Source organism: Chiloscyllium punctatum, chromosome 1 (genome assembly GCF_047496795.1).
Source record: "Chiloscyllium punctatum isolate Juve2018m chromosome 1, sChiPun1.3, whole genome shotgun sequence".
Taxonomy (NCBI): domain Eukaryota; kingdom Metazoa; phylum Chordata; class Chondrichthyes; order Orectolobiformes; family Hemiscylliidae; genus Chiloscyllium; species Chiloscyllium punctatum.
The window spans coordinates 107,441,710-107,455,158 of NC_092739.1; positions in this window are offsets into that span (position 1 = coordinate 107,441,710).

Sequence of the window (13,449 nt, forward strand, 5' to 3'; positions counted from 1 at the left end):
CCATAACAAGGCAACACTAGATCAGATTTTATTTTCTAAAACACATTAGCCAGTTGGTGAACTGCTCAGGTGGTCAGTTTTCTGCTCTGGACAGAAACTACCAAACACTCAAAAAGATTAAGGAAACAGAAATATATAAAGTAGAGCAGGAATAGGCCATTCAGCCCTTCAAACTGATTCCACCATTCATTTTGATCACGGCTGACCATCCAACTGAAAATCTTGTTCCTGTTTTTCTTCCATACCCTTTGATTCCTTCAGCCCCAATTTCCTTTCTTGAAATCAATACAATGTTTTGGCCTCCACCGTTTTCTATGGTGACAAATTCCAGAGGCTCACCACTTTCTGGGCGAAGACAATTATCCTTCAATCAGCACTAAATGGCTGACTCTGTTTCCTTAGACTGTGACCCCCTGGTTCTCGACTCCCCTGCCATTGGGAACATCCTTCCTGTATTTATTTAGTCTAGTCCAATTAGGATTTTATAGGTTTCTATACAAAGTGTTACTGGTTAAGTGTTTAGTATTGAAAAAAATCTGTTGCCTTTTTTGGTGTCAGGAGCTATATTTGAACAAAGAATATCTCTAGAGGAATGAAGAAAACCCACCCACTATTCCTGCCATACATGCACAGCTAATTATGAACACTGTAGCTTTTCAACAGCATTCCTTAGGGGGAAAAATTAAACAGAATCAAGCAGAGAGTTATTTGTTATTTTCCCATAATTTTGTAATTTCTACTTTAAGTTATGTTATTTGATACCTTAACATGAAATCACAAGTCTGGCATCGTTATAAGTGCCTCCTTGATTCCCTCTTTGTTCTTCTGAATTCCAGCGAATATACCATTAAAAATGATCTAGACTCTCCTTTTATGTCGGTGCTGCCATTTTAGGAATCAGTCCGAAAAAAATATGCATTCTTTAAGACCCATTCAGATAAGTTTACTGTGTGACTCTGTAAAGTATATCTGAGCTCTGTCACTGATGCTTCAGTCTGCCCCGCCTGTGTCATATTAGCATGTCATATGGGCTGAATGGCCTCCTTCTGAACTGTGATTGTAAGAATTCTGTGATTTTTGTGATATCTTAAGGAAAATCCCACTGTGTTGTATACATGCATAAGGAGCAAGCGAGTTGTTAGGGAAAGAGCAGGTCCACTCAAGGGAGAAGGTGGTAATTTATCCTTGGAGCCAAAGAATGTGGGTGATATCCTTAACAAATACTTTAGATCAGTATTCACAAAAAAGAAGGACATGGTGAATCTGGGGAGGGATATGTTGATTTTCTTGTGCACGTCAGTATGAAAAAGGAGGAAGTGTTGGGTGTTTTGAAATGCATTAGCTAAACAAGTACCCAGTACCTGATGGGTCTACTTCAGAATGCTGAGGGAGACAGGTAGGAAAATTGCTGGGGCCTTGTATGAAATATTTGTATCCTCTTTAGTCACAGGCAATGTGCCAGAGAACTGGAGAATAGCCAATGTTGTTCCTTTGTTAAAGAAGGGCAACAGGAATAATCCAGGAGATTCCTAGTGAGCTTTATGTCAATGGTAGGGAAATTATTGGAGAAAATTCTTAGGAAAAATATGAACTTATTAGCAATTGGCAGCTTGGTTTTGTGCAGGGAACGTCATGTCTTACAAACTTGCATGAGTTTTTTGAGGAAGTGACAAGGATGATTGATGAGGGCAGGGCGGTAGATAGTACTTTTATGGACTTTAGCAAGGCCTTTGATAAGGTCCCCCATAAAACGCTGATACAAAAGGCGAAGTCACATGGGATGTGCAGTGAACTGGTAAGATGGATACAGAACAAACACAGTCAGAGACAACAGAGATTCACACTGGAAGGTTGTTTGTCATGTTGGAGATCTGTGGCCAGAGGTATACTTCAGGGATCAATGTTGGGACCCTTGTTGCTTGCAATATAAAAAAGTGATTTGGAGGAGAAATTAGCTGGCCTGATTAGCAAGTTTGCGAATGAATCAAAGAGTGGGAGAATTGCAGATAATGAGGAGGTTTGCCAGAGCATATAGCAGGAAGACAGGCTGGAGAGTTGGGCAGAGAAATGGCAGCTAGAGTTTAATCTGGACAAATGTGAGATGATGCTTTTTAGGAGATGTAATGCAGGAGGGAAGAATATCATAAATGGTAGAACTTTTAATATCATCGACATACAGAGTGATCCAGACATGCAGCTCTATGGTTCCCTGAAAGTGTCAAACAAATGGATAAGTTGGTCAAGAGCCATCTAGCTGGCTTGCCTTCATCGATCAGGGCATAGAGTATAAAAATTAGCAAGTTGTATTAGAACTTTAACGAGACCATATTTGGACTATCATGTGCAGGTTTGGTTGCCGTCCTACCAGAAGCATGTAGAGGCTTTGACAAGGGTACAGAATAGATTACCATCCTGTTGCCTGGTTTGGACGGTATTAATTATGAGAAGGGATTGTACAAACTTGGTTTGATTTCACTTGAATGTCAAAGGATGAGGGGTGACCTCGTAGAAGTTCACAAAATTATGAACGGCATGGATAAAATGAATAGTTGGAGTCTTTTTCCCAGCGCAGAAACGTCACTAACTAGAGGGCATAGACTTAAGGTAAAAGAGAGAAGGTTCAAAGGAGATATGAAAGGAACATTTTTTACACAGAGGGTAGTAGGTGTGCTGCCAGAGGAGATGATAGAAAAGGATACAGTAGCAATATTTAAGAAGCACCTTGACAGAGATATGAATGGGCAAGAAATAAAGGGGAAGCAAAAGGCTTTTAGTTTATAAAGGCATCATGCATTGACAAAATCTTGATAGGCCAAAGGGCCTGCTCCTGTGCTGCACTCTTTGTTCTTACTATTTGTTCTTTCTTTGTTCAGATGGATAATGCAACAACTTAGGATAAATATCCTTTAAAAATCTATGTTATCATATCACCATACCCAGTCAAGCATTGAGTCGGATTTGCACAGGAGAATAGGGTATGAGCAGATTCAGCAAATATTTCAGCACCTGAACTGAAAACAGGAGGGCCAAGTTCATGTAGCACTGCAAACCCCATTTGGAAACTACTGAATTTCTTACTCATCCATGAGATGGGGGTACAGGACGTTCAGCTGTATAGGACATTGGCAAAATGACATCCCAACTCCTATACTCAATGTACTGACCAATGAAAACAAGATTGCTAAATTCCTTCTTCATTACCCTTTCTGCCTGCGACTCCACTTTCAAGGAACTATGAACTTACACCCAAGGTCTTTTTGTTCAGCTACACTCCCCATGACCCTACTATTAAGTCTATAAGATTTGCCTTGATTCGCCCTATCAAACTTTAACACCTCACATTTATCTAAATTCAATCTGCCACTCCTTGGCCTATGGGCCCATCTGATCAAGATCCCATTGTATTCTGAACTAACCTCCTTCACTGTCCACTACATCACTAATTTTGGAATCATCTACAAATTTCCTAACCATTCCTCCTATATTCACGCCCAAATCATTAATATAAATGACAAAATGCAGTTGACTCAGCATCGATCCTGTAGCATACTGCTGGTCACAAGTCTCTAGCCCAAAAGCAACCCTTCACCACCATCTTTCACTTTTGGAATACTGCTTTCAATTCTGATCTCCCTGCTATAGGAAAGATCTTGTTAAACTCGAACGGGTACAGAAAAGATTTAAAAGGATGTTGCTGGAGTTGGAAGGTTTCAGTTATAAGGAGAGGCTGAATAGATTGGGGTTATTTTTTCTGGACTGTCAGAGGCTGAAAGAGGCTTATGAGGAGCATGGCTAGGATGAACTGCCAAGGTCTTTTTCTCCTTGAGTCAGGGAGCCCAAAGCTAGAGGGCATACATTTATGACGAGATGGTGAAGATTTAAAAGCGGCCTAAGGGGTAATTGTTTTCAATCAGAGAGTAATGTGCGTATGGAATTGTCTGCCAGAGGAAATAGTGAAGCCGGGTACGAATACAACATTTAAAAGGTATCTGGATGAAACATGAATAGAAAGGATTTAAAGTGATATTGGCCAAATGCTGGTAAGCGGGACCATGTCACTTTAAGATATCTGGTCAGCATGGATGAGTTAGACCAAAGGGTTTGTTTCTGTGCTGTACAACTCTATGACTCTAAATAAAGACTACACCTTCTGTTGTAATTTTAGGCTGGTTCTGCCCATATCTTCACAGCCTAACTTGTAGGTCGATGTCAACTATGGCATTGAACAAAGGCATATAACTCAAACTGTGCCTTAAATCACTCAAGTTACTGCTATTCATGACACCTTCACTAATTTTTGAAGGGTGAGATGCCTGGACAGGAATGTGGGCTTCTTATTCATAGTTCTCTCTTCATGTAGCATACTGAACTTGGACTTAAAACAAACCCTTGAAGATAAAACTTCAAGAGCTCTATAACCTGTAGTTTGAGAATTTGTGAAATAGATTGTCACTGAATTTCGCCCAAGGTCCATTTGGTGACAGTGGTCCCATGCCCCATTATAAACTGCAAGACAGACCATTCACTTATTTCCTTCCAAATTGTTATTCTGAAGCTGGTGTTGCAGGAGTTTTTGTGGACTCAAGTGACTTTGTGAATGACAAATCATTTGTGGACAATTTTGTGCCAAGAATTGCACCCAAACAAAGTAAATCTCTAGGGAAATGAATAGATGACGGACAATGCCAATTTTAATTCTCCACACCAGCCTATCCTACATTACTCTATTTCCCCTACCAAAATATCCTTCTATGTTGTTCTGCATCATGTATCCTCTGGCTTTGCTTAATGCAAATATGTCGTTTGCTTCTCCTGCTCCATGTTGCTTCTTATCTAATGACATCAGGATATAGGCATCATTGGTAAGGCCAGAATTTATTACTCATTCTTAATAAACCTGGAGAAGTGCAATCCAAGTGGTGTGGCTAACCCACAATGCTGTTAAGTAGGAAGTTCCAGATTTTCATCCAACTACAATGAAGGAAAAGTGATATCGTTCCAAGTCTTGATAATATGGTACAGCTTAGAGAGATTTTGCATGTGGCAGTGTTCCCATGCATTTACCATCCTTGTCCTTCGACGTGGCAGAGTTTTCGGGTTTGGAAGGTACTGACAAATGCACCTTGCATGTTGCTGCAATGAAAGTTGGAGATGATACACGGCAATAATAATGTATTGTTGGTAGAAGGAGTGAATATTTAAGATCATGGATGATATCCCAATCAGGCAGCTGCTTTGCGTTGAACAATGTTGAGTTTCTTGAGTGTCATTGGAACTGCACTCATTCAGGAACCTGGGGAATATTTCATCATATTTGCCTCTATACATTGCCTTGTAGAGGGCAGACAGGCTGTCAGGAGACAGAGGGTAAGCACAGCACAATTCCTAGTTTTTGACCTGCTCTTGTATTAAGATATATTTATCCAGTTTATTTTACAGTTGATGGCAATCTTCAAGATTTGGGTTATTCAGCCATGGAAATGTCACTGAATGTCAAAAGAAGATGGCTGTATTCTCTTTTATTGGAAGTGGTCATTGTTTGGTAGTTACACAGCATCAATATTCCCTGTCACTTATCAGCTCAAGTCTACACTTAGGGGCCTCCAGCAATATCTGTTTGCTCCTTTATGACTACCAGTAGTCAGTCTTGCCCTCACTGTCTCTCTCTCTCTCCCTCTCTCTCTCTCTATACATTACACAGCGGAGTGATCACATATAAAGTCCATTGAACTCTCAACCCTTCAGATGCACCACAATGATGAAAACTGCGAACACTTACAAACCATGGAGTTCAACTGCACAAGTGATTGTCTGAGGTGAAGGAAGCCTCCTGGAGTTTCCACATAGTACAGGATGTGCACTCTTGAATTGGAACAACACTGCTATTTCTTTGGTCATGAATCTCCTTTATATTTGCTGGCATCATATGATGTTTTATACCTCCTGTGAAATGCCTTGTGATGTTTAGTTATGTTACATAAAAACTAAACTGCACTTATTGTGTTGCATATCTTTTATTTTAGTCCTTTGTAGGCTATTGTTAGATATTGTTTGCCATGGTTAGTTGACAACTGCTTTGCCATTTTTGGATGATCTTCATTTACGCATTTACAAAAATGCGTATAAGAGATACCTTTTCTCCCCTTTAGAAATTGACATGTTTCCACTGTAGGTTACTCTCATATAGGTAGACATTTGAATCATTATTTCAAGGTGCTGTGGATATGATTAGTAAATGATCCAATAGGTTGGTTATGCCTTGTATCCTGAACATCATTAGACTTGTTGAATGCACCCAAGGAATTGACGTAGCATTGTGCAGTACTGAGTAAAGGCACATCTTTCCCCCTGACTTTAAGATGTAAGGACAAATCTAAGTACATAGAGCATAACAATAAGCCTAAATAAATTTGTAAACGTATTGAACTCAGGGAAAGGTGCTGGAGAAGGTGACCTTTGATTCTGAGGATGCATCTTTCCAGTATCTTTTAGCCTTCCAATAAGCTTAGCATTAATACAATAGGTGGTATGTCAGAGGTGCATGCCTCTAGAGTATTCTGACCCTTCTGGCAGCTTCCCGGCTCCTGCTCATCATCCACCATCAAATCAAGTTCCAGCAGGACTGAAATTAATCCCCTTGTCATCAGCTCTCTGTCTGCACAAACTTTGTGAAACAGTTGTCACTGATTTTTTCATTCCAGGCATGCGAGAACCTGCTTCACACCAGTGCCTTTTTCATTTGGGTGAGATTAGGTAGCCCGCACACATGGAAAACAAACATGAGAAATAGTAATTTATTTCATCAGATCTGATTGCTCTTTCTCTTCTCAACATACTATTGCAGTTTGAATCATTCTAATGTACTTGATATATTTTTGTTCTGATCAAGTCATGTTCTTATTTCATTCATGATGCTTTGAGCAAAAATTGTCTTCCGAATATCTGATTTAAAATTTATTTTTGACTAACTTAAATTTATATTGGGACATCCAACACTCCATTTATGAAATATGGTTTATGTCAGCAGTACCATTTAAGATCCTATTTAGGTCAGAGATGTGTCCCTTGAATTAATTTCCCTCTAGATTTGTACAGAAAACCTTTCCCTGAGTTCAAATACGTTTACAACTTTATTTAGGCTTATTGTTATGCTCTATGTACTTAGATTTGGCCTTACATCTTAAAGTCGGGGGAAGGATGTGCCTTTACTCAGTACTGCACAACGCTACGTCAATTCCTTGGGTGCATTCACTATGTCTGCATGACCTTGTGTACCTTATTGTGAAAGAAGTTGTGAGATGTTGATTCCTTTAAGGCTGATGGATGAGATTAGCAATTTTCCTGCTTTTTTTTTCATTTGATGTGAGAGTCACTGGCAAGGCCAACATTTTTTTACTTATCCCCAATTGTTAAAGGGCAATTGCACGGCGATGTGTGTGGAATTACATGTAGGATGATAGATTTCTTTGCTGAAACGGCAATGGTGGACCAGATGGGATTTATAATAATCAAAAGTGGCTACCTGGTGGCCATTAGCATTTTCAATATTCCAGACTTTAATTATTGAATTCATATTTCACCAACTGTAATGATGGGTTTGGAACCCATGCCCCAGAACATTAGTCTGGGGTTCTGCATTACAAATTACATTCCAAAAATGTCACTACCACCCCAAAAGTCCAACTGTGATGTGGAGATGTTGATGTTGGACTGGGGTGGACAAGGTCAGATGTCAGATGACACCAGGTTATACTCTGCAACAGTTGGATCTGAAATCACAAGCTTTCGAGCCCTGCCCCTTTGTCACCTGATGAAGGAACAATGCTCCGAAAGCTTCTGATTTTGAAGGTTCTAACTGGAAGAGTCTTGTTGAGTAAACAGTATGAGATCTATAGTATTACTGCAACAATTTACGGGTTATCTGAGTATATTCTACATTACTGGAGACTGTTATGAGTACATTGACCCCAAATCGGTGTTGAAAAACCCTTCTTTAGTCTTGACTTGGTGGTGCCAGTGTTGGACTGGGCTGGACAAGGTTAAAAATCACACAACACCAGGTTATAGTCCAACAGGTTTATTTGGAAACACTAGCCTTCGGAGCTCCTTCATCAGGTGGTTGTGGAGGTTAAGATAAGGCTCACAGAATTTATAGCCAAAGGAGTCCACTGTCATGGAGGTGTGATACAATAAATAATCTTACATTAAAACTTTCATCTTTTATAATGGGATATGCTAGTTTCTATTCTTTGATATGTCAGTCCCAGAAATTCTTTTAAATTACATTCTCAAGTTAGCTCATCTTTTTAAACAATAGATGTGCAGTCTGTCTGTGTCCCAATGCTATGTCAGACTGACCATCCCTCTGTATAGTTTTACAGAGTTTTAGGGCAGCACGGTGGCACAGTGGTTAGCACTGCTGCCTCACAGCGCCAGAGACCCGGGTTCAATTCCCACCTCGGGCGACTGACTGTGTAGAGTTTGCACGTTCTCCCCGTGTCTGCGTGGGTTTCCTCCGGGTGCTCCGGTTTCCTCCCACAGTCCAAAGATGTGCAGGTCAGGTGAATTGGCCATGCTAAATTTCCCGTAGTGTTAGCTAAGGGGTAAATGTAGGGGTATGGGTGGGTTGCGCTTCGGCGGGGCGGTGTGGACTTGTTGGGCCGAAGGGCCTGTTTCCACACTGTAAGTAATCTAATCTAATCTAAATGGATTCATGCAGTTTTTGAGCAAAATAAAATGTAATTGTGCAAAAACAAGCTCACCCCATATGTGTGCTTATATGTGAGCGCATCTAGAACTGATAGATTAAGTGTGTGAGCCTGATCTTAACCTCCACAAACCCCTAATGAAGGAGCAGTGCTCCGAAAGCTAGTGCTTCCAAACAAACCTGTTGGTATATAACCTGGTGTTGTGTGAGTTTTAACTTCTTTAGTCTGACTGAGTCCCATAACATCATCACAGTGGGTGGTGCTTACTGCACTGAATCAATTGTTTATCGTTTTGATCCTTTCAGTACCATATTCAACAAAAGCCAATTGAACTATGTGATTAACAGTCTCTGGTGCCAACAGCTCCCAAGGAATTAAGATAGTCCACAAGGAACTATTTGAAGGGGCGCTTCACCATTCTGATTTTCATCTTCAATGTTTATTAATGTATTATAAGGCCTTCCCATCTCCTTTATGTACTGTAATCTCTGGAAACGTGACGAGACACAAGCTGATGCAATTTATGCTTGACCCTGACAAAGAAACTGGGATCAAAAAGATGACACTTAACTTGATTGCCTGTGATGGGTACCAATGTTGCTGTGAATGCATCTTAGCTGTAGGATATTGTTGAGTAAAGTGGAATAAACTATACAGACCAGCAACTCTTCAGGGTGTCAACACTTTCATCATTTCACTTTTTCAATGAGCCCGCTTTAAAACAGTGATTAACAGCATCATATATCCAACTCTCACAGGGGAACCTAGGCTCAGACCACCAAGACAATGCCCCATTTTAAGCCATAAAGCTATCTGATCACTTTTATAATCATTGGGTTTAGGTTAAATAATGGATTGACTTTAAAATAATCATCCTTGCTTTTAATGTCTCAGTGGTGTCAACTTATCTATCTCTGTAATTTGACAATAAAAACTGAAAGAAATGTGGATACTGTAAATCAAAAACAAAGACAGAAATTGCTGGAAAAGCGCAACAGGTCTGGCAGCATTTGTGACGAGAAATCAAAGTTAACAGAAGGGATCAGCAAGGCGTTCGATAAGGTTCCCCACAGTAGGCTATTATACAAAATGCAGAGGAATGTGATTGTGGGAGATACAGCAGTTTGGATCAGTAATTGGTTTGGTGAAAGAAGACAGAGGGTGGTGGTTGATGGGAAATGTTCGTCCTGGAGTCCAGTTACCAGTGGTGTACTGCAAAGGTCGGTGTTGGGTCCACTGCTGTTCATCATTTTTATAAACAACCTAGATGAGGGCGAAGAAGGGTGAGTTAGTAAATTTGCAGACGACACGAAGGTTGGTGGAGTTGTGGATAGTGACGAAGGATGTTGTAGGTTACAGAGAGACATAGATAAGCTGCATAGCTGGGCTGAGAGGTGGCAAATGGAGTTTAATGCGGACAAGTGTGAGGTGATTCACTTTGGTCGGAGTAACCGGAATGCAAAGTACTGGGCTAATGGTAAGATTCTTGGTAGTATAGATGAGCAGAGGGATCTCGGTGTCCAGGTACACAGATCCTTGAAAATTGCCACCCAGGTTGACAGGGTTGTTAAGAAGGCATACAGTGTTTTAGCTTTTATTAATAGAGGGATCGAGTTCCGGAACCATATGGTTATGCTACAGCTGTACAAAACTCTGGTTTGGAGAGAAGGTCTTATGAGGAAAGGCTGAGGGACTTGAGACTGTTTTCATTAGAGAGAAAAAGGTTGAGAGGTGACTTAATAGAGATATATAAGATAATCAGAGGGTTAATAGGGTGGACAGGGAGAGCCTTTTTCCAAGTATGGTGACGGCAAGCATGAGGGGGTATAGTTTTAAATTGAGGGGCGATATATATATAGGACAGATGTCAGGGGTAGGTTCTTTACTCAGAGAGTAGTAAGGGTATGGAATGCTTTGCCTGCAACGGTAGTAGATTCGCCAACTTTAAATGCATTTAAGTCGTCATTGGACAAGCATATGGATGTACATGGAATAGTGTAGATTAGATGGGCTTCAGATTGGTATGACTGGTCGGCGCAACATCAAGGGCCGAAGGGCCTGTACTGTGCTGTAATGTTCTATGTTCTATGTTCTATGGATCGGGGGAAGGGTCACCAGGCATGAAATGTTAACTCTGATTTCTCTTCACCAATGCTGCCAGACTTGCTGAGCTTTTCCAGCAACTTCTATTTTTGTTTTTGTAAGTTGATATTTTGAGCATTCTTAATTCAATAACACTTCCATTGGAGGTTGTGCCTTCAGTTTTCATGGTCCTGAGCTCTGAGATTGCCTCCCTAAATTTCAATCTCACGACTTTACTAAAACATATCTTTTTGATGAACATTATGAACTCTTGGCCTAATAGTTCCTGTGGTTGGATTTCAACTGTTGCCTGATAATACTCTTGTGAAGCACCTTTGGATGTTTCAGCATCTTAAAGGTGCTGTATAAATACAAATTGGTGGTTTTTTCAATCGCAATCTAAATTGCTCCGCACTTTAGAGGCACAGACCAAAGAAAAATCATGAGATCTCCCTTATTTCAACATAGAAACATGAGAAATTGGGACAGAGTTGGCCTTTAAACGTCTCAAGCCTGTTTCAGTATTTAGGCATTCTTAACTTTGTCTAACCCTTTCAATTGTGATATCATCTCATGGGTTTATGCTATGCCCTTTCTGATGTATATTTCCTGAAGATCAGCTACCAAAGCACATGTTTGATTTAGTTTATTGTAACATTTATGGTCAGAATTTAGTGCGAAGTATATGGGTGGTGTGGCGGAAGTGGAAGGAAGTATAACTACCACTCCATTCCACACTTGGATGTACACAGCAATCACATGCTGACTGGCCAATTAAGGGCTGACTAGTGTAAAGGACATCATCAGAAAAACCCTGAAAAGCTTGGCAGTGTCTTGGGGCAGAGCAAGATCAAAAAACAATGCCAAGAGGGTTAAAGGGATGTTTACATGAAAGGGAAATCATGTTTGAAAATGTTTGAGAACATAACATGCAACAGAGATAAAAGGAAACCAGTGGATGAGCTGTCCTTATATCTCCAGAAGGCATTTGACAAGGAGCAACATCAAAGATTGCTATGCAAGATAAGAGGTCTAGGTGTAGTGGGTAACATATTTGCAAGCGTAGAGAATTGGCTCACTAATTGTAGGCAAGGGTAGGCATAAAAGGGTCTTCTTTGGGGATTACAGAATGTGATAGTTGGTCTGTCACAAGATCAGTGTTAAGAGCTCAATTATTTACAATCAATATAAATGATTGGAATGAAGTGACCAAACGTATGGTAACTAAATTTATTGATGATGAAAATAAAGTATAAATGTCAGTTATTTAAGATGACGAAAGGGGTCTTTAAAAAGTTATGAGTATAGATTAAGTGAGTGAGCAAAAAAAGACACATAGAACATAAAAACTTAGAACATGTGAACTTAGACACCTCAGCAGAAAGGAAAGAAAAATCGTTTTTTATTTATATACAGAGAGCTTGCAGAACTCTGAGGAATGATGAATCTGGATGTTATGGTACATAAAAAGTTAAGTGTGCAGATGCACCAAGTGATTGGAATTGCATTTGGAATTGTCATTTATTGTAAGGAGAATTGACTATAAAAGTAGGGATGATGAAGAGTCACTGGACTCAAAACATTAAATCTGCTTTCTCCCCACAGATGCTGCCAGACCTGTTGAGTTTCCTCAACAATTTCTGTTTCAGATCTTTAGCATCTGCAGTTCTTTGTTTTGTAAAGGTAGCAGTGTTTTGCTGCACTTGGAGCACTGTGTCCAGCTTTACTTCCTGTATTTAAGTATTTAAATGTATTAGATACAGGTTAGCCACACTTATAAAACTCAAGACAAAGTGGGAACTATTTATGTGATTCTCGATTGGGCAACACAGGCTCAATACTTCGAAGTGTGGTAATAGGTCACTAAGATAATGAGTTGAGCTTGTAATAGGGCTCAGTTACACTTGTTAGAAGTGATATACATTCAAACATGGGATGTGTTAACTGTTTAAAAAAAATGCTTGCCAATCAAACAGCAGCTTAACTCCTGTAATATAAATTGCTGTGATCATCTGAAGTTTGTCAGTGAGGGTATGGTTAATGTGAGGGAGGAGGTCTTGTTCTAAGAAACATTAAAGTGAGATATCATAGCAAAGCAGGTATGTAATTGATTGCTGAGTATTTTCTAAATTTATCTTTCAAAACTAGTGTGATGAGTGTAAGGCTTTATTAGTAGCAGCAAAGATTACTATCAGTAGTAAAGTTGTTGGGATTCAAACTCATTGCTATATATTAAATTTTTAAAATAATTAATTATTTAAAATATAGGACAATTGACAGGGCAGGTGATATATTTTGGTTGCAAATTGTGCCAGCTCCTGGGTACCAGTGTGATTAAAGACCAACAGGACAATAGCAAGTGTCTGCAATTAGAGGAATTACAGCCGAATGTCAGTGAGTTGAAAACTGAACGACAGACACTGCAACACATCAGGGCAGAAGATATGTTGTTCCTGGAGGCAGTCACACATCTGAGGCTCAGTACAACTTTAGCGATAATTAATGGTCAGGACAGGAGGATTTGACTGCAAGCGATTATGCCCTTAGGGATTGAGGGAGAGAGAAGTGGGTCTGAGACTATTTTAAAATATTTAAATAAGGGCAATTATGAGATCATGACAGATGAAGTGGCTAACATGAATTGTCAAATAAAGTTAAA